This window comes from Vombatus ursinus, unplaced genomic scaffold, assembly GCF_900497805.2.
Source record: "Vombatus ursinus unplaced genomic scaffold, bare-nosed wombat genome assembly UNPS02014832.1, whole genome shotgun sequence".
Taxonomy (NCBI): domain Eukaryota; kingdom Metazoa; phylum Chordata; class Mammalia; order Diprotodontia; family Vombatidae; genus Vombatus; species Vombatus ursinus.
Window position 1 is genome coordinate 49,724,537 of NW_020954610.1, and position 3,852 is coordinate 49,728,388.

Sequence of the window (3,852 nt, forward strand, 5' to 3'; positions counted from 1 at the left end):
CCTTCGCAGTGCCTAGCACTTACTAGGTGATCGATAAAATACAGGCTAAGTGAATGAATAAATGAAATTCTTGAGAATGAAATGAAATAAAAACTGGGGAAGAAGCCATTTTCTACCCCCTACATAAAACCCAAGTCCCTGACACACCCCCATCTAGTTTAAGCTCCTCTTAAAGCAAACACCTACTTTACTGCCAGTAAAAATTGTGGGAAAGTCTCTTTTTTGGATTGTTGGGATGCTACCAACTTAAATAGTTTGTTGACCAAACATATGGTTGGGTTTTGTTTTGTTTTGTTTTTAAAATTTGGCAAAGACCAGCATGAATATAGTCGAAGAGAGAACTATAGAAAGGGAGGAGGGAGTAGCAAAGCGAGTAGTGGGGGAAGGAGATGAGGTGGCAGTAACCTTTAGGTGCCCCAAAGCCTCCTAGGAGTATGGCAATAGCCCTACTTACACACATCTGGCTTCAAAACACAGGCGGCATATGCACTCCTAACCACAGGCCTTCTCCACACCAAGTAAATAAAATCCATTTCGCCCACCTGCTTTTGCTCCCCTTCATCCCATTCCCTGTGGCCATCTCCCCTGCCCTGCCTGCTACAACAACTTCAGCTAATGCTGCCCAGTCAGCTCACCTGCGGTCATGTTTGCTTGTTTGAGCTCTAATTAAGGAAGCTGGGGCTCCCACTCTGGGCGGCCAGCCCCCATGGATTGGCCACTAGTAATTGGACAGGCCAAGACCATAACCCACCAGGCCCCTGGCAGCTAGAGATTCCTCTGGCTCCCTTTTTTCATTTTTTAGAAGTCTCAACCATACGAGTCCCTGCTTTCAGAGCTATTCCATGGACTGTCATATCACTTTAAGATGAAATTGGTTCTTTTGAAAACAAATTAAAAAATGGAGGAACTGAGAAATATTTGGAAAGATAAACAGTCTTGTTGGACAAAAAAGTGGAATCAATTCTGCCTCTCCTTCCTCCTCCCGTGCAACCTCCAAATTTATAGCCCTTACCTTTTAAAACTAGCTCTACTCCGAGGTGGAAAATAGCATTTCGGACCCAGGCTACTTCAAAGAATGAGGGCTTGGGGGCTTGAAGCCTTTGTGGAGCATTACATTCCTTTCCTTTCACCCTGTGGCCACCTGTATCTAATGAAGGTGGGGCACCAGAAAGAGACAGAAGGGATTTTAGCCCATCCTGATGTCCCACACCTGTCCAGACAAACATGCAATTGGAACACCTGCACCTTTAATGTCAGGCTAAAGCAGGGGTTTTTTTTTTTTAGCCCTTTTTGAGTGTCAATGGCCCCCCGTTGGCAGTCTGGTGAAGCTTAGGGATCCCCTCCTCAGGATTATATTTGTAAATGCATAAGAAAAAATACATAGGACTGCAAAAGAAACTTAGTAAACTGAAATGCAGTGAACAAAATATTTAAAAAACAACTACAACATTCACAACTCCTGAGCTAAAAGGATAAAAAAAAAAAAGAATGTGAAAATCAGAGCCTCCTAGAGAAGGAGAAAGGACTGGAAAGGATTATCTTGACTGCACTAGATCTGGCCTGTGGTATTCCTAGGACTAGATAATACTATATATTGTAGGAGGCAGTACAATGCAGGAAAAGAGTACTCAATCTGGAATCAGAGGAGGACCTGGGTTCAGATCATAACTTTGTCATTTCCTGCCTGTGTAACTTTAGACAAGTCATTTAACCTCCTTGGGCCTTGGTTTCCCCATTTATAAAATGAGGTTGTTGGGTGAGATGACCTCTAAGGTCTCTCTCAGCCCTTAATTCTAGGATCCTTTGGGCTATGTGATAATTAACTTCCTAATGGCTGGGTCTAGGAAAGAGAACCATGGAAAGGATTTAAGCTATCAGAAGTCATTCTCAGCCTAGCCAGTTCCCAAATTACTGGTTGACTTGGGTCCTTTCATCTTCATTTAACTACCTTCTTCCCACCTATAAAATGGGCTAGCTTCCCATTGTCTCTTCATGCAAGAAATAAAACATTTGAAGACCCATGGGTAATCTTCAGATGTGAAAGCCTAGGGAAGATAATCACTAATGCTTCTTAGAGTTAAAATGTCTCTTTATAGAGCTGAGCCTTTGGAGAGGACCAGCTGAAAAAGCAATAACAAGAATTTCTTTTTTCTCCTAAAGTACTGAGAGGAAAATCTAAAAATATCCTTGCAGAAAAGCACTTTGTAATCTCCAAACATTTGCAGGCACCAGCCTCTCTCTTTGGCCATTAACTTTCCAACAAGCCAATCTTCTGTTCTTAACAATTATCTTTTTCATGCACATTATTGTGCACCATTCCTAATGACCACCTTTACTTTCCTTCTTTCTTGTTATTCCAAAATGGTAGAAGACAGAGCTCCTGGGCCCTTCACTTAAAGAAACTCTTCAGGGGTCAACATTTTCCCTCTGGTCTTATGTTCCTCATGTTACTAAGGCCTTGAATAATTTGGCTCACTGTGACCCCTTCCTCAATGACTACTTCATCTGGTCTGAGTCAGTTATTTGCCTTTCACCCCACTGCATTGTTCATGGAGGTTGATTTCCACTTTCTGAAACATAATTGAGAGGAAATGTTACAGGCTTATTGCAAACACAAAATCCAACTCAGAGACTGAGAAATGTGACGTGTACAAATGAACATTGGTGGAAAAAGGCACTGTGAGAAATGAGTCACATATGCAATGTGTCCCACCTCAGCCCTAAATGGTCCCATTTTTAGAAAATCCTGCTGTGAGGTTTCAACATTAGGTTTGAGGTTGTGTGGCTAACCTTAACAGAGGTTAACTAAACTCTTAGAGCTCTGGAAAGCTGCCACTAGGTGAATCTCAGTGTCTATTTCTGCTCATATAAGCCCAGCAATGTGGGTGATTGAAAGAAGCAGGTATATAATAAACAGTTTACTCATTTTTTTCCCTTGGAAAACAGACTTTTTTGTTAAACTAACAGTAAATGTGCTGTTTGAAATTGTATGACACTATCTCTAAGAGGGATCTCCCACACTCAACACCAATTAATGTAACTAACAAGAAAGATGCTTTATGCTTTGATACACCTATCAGGTCAGAACACTTCTTTGATTGAGCTACAAAATCAATCGATCAATCAATCCAAGGTGGAAAGTAGATGTGAGCAACTCCTAGACACCTCTATTGAATCAATCAGTATACCAAGTGTATAAACTAGTTGTGAATAGGTCTTTGATCAGTTTGGGAGGAATGAAGTACTTTGAGCCATTGGATGAAATAAGATGATGTTACACAGAAAGCCTATTGAGATTGGTTGAAAGAATTAGACACATCTCTGGCTCCTGGCAGGAGCATACCTCAGAGATATTGCCAAATTTGGTTCTAGGCCACACAATAAAGCGAATACTGAAATAAAGCGAGTCACACAGATTTTTGATTTTCCACGTATGTCAAAGTTATGTTTACCCTATACTGTAGTCTATTAAATGTGCGCAATAGTATTATGTCTAAAAACAATGAATGTACCTTAACAAAAAAACACTTATTGCTAAAAATGCTAATCATCATCTGAGCTTTCAGCGAGTTGTAATCTTTTTGCTGGTGGAGGGTCTTGCCTCCATGTTGATGACTGCTAACTGATCATGGTAGTGGTTGATGACAGTTGGGGTGGCTGTGACAATTTTCTTAAAGACAACAATGCAGTTTGCCCTATAGATTGACTCTTCCTCTCACTTGAAAACTTAAAGGCCATTGTAGGGTTATTAAATAGCCTAATTTCAGTCTTGTTGTGTCTTAGGGAATAGGGAGGCCAAAGAGAGGAGAGAGAGAGAGAGAGAGAGAGAGAGAGAGAGAGAGAGAGAGAGAG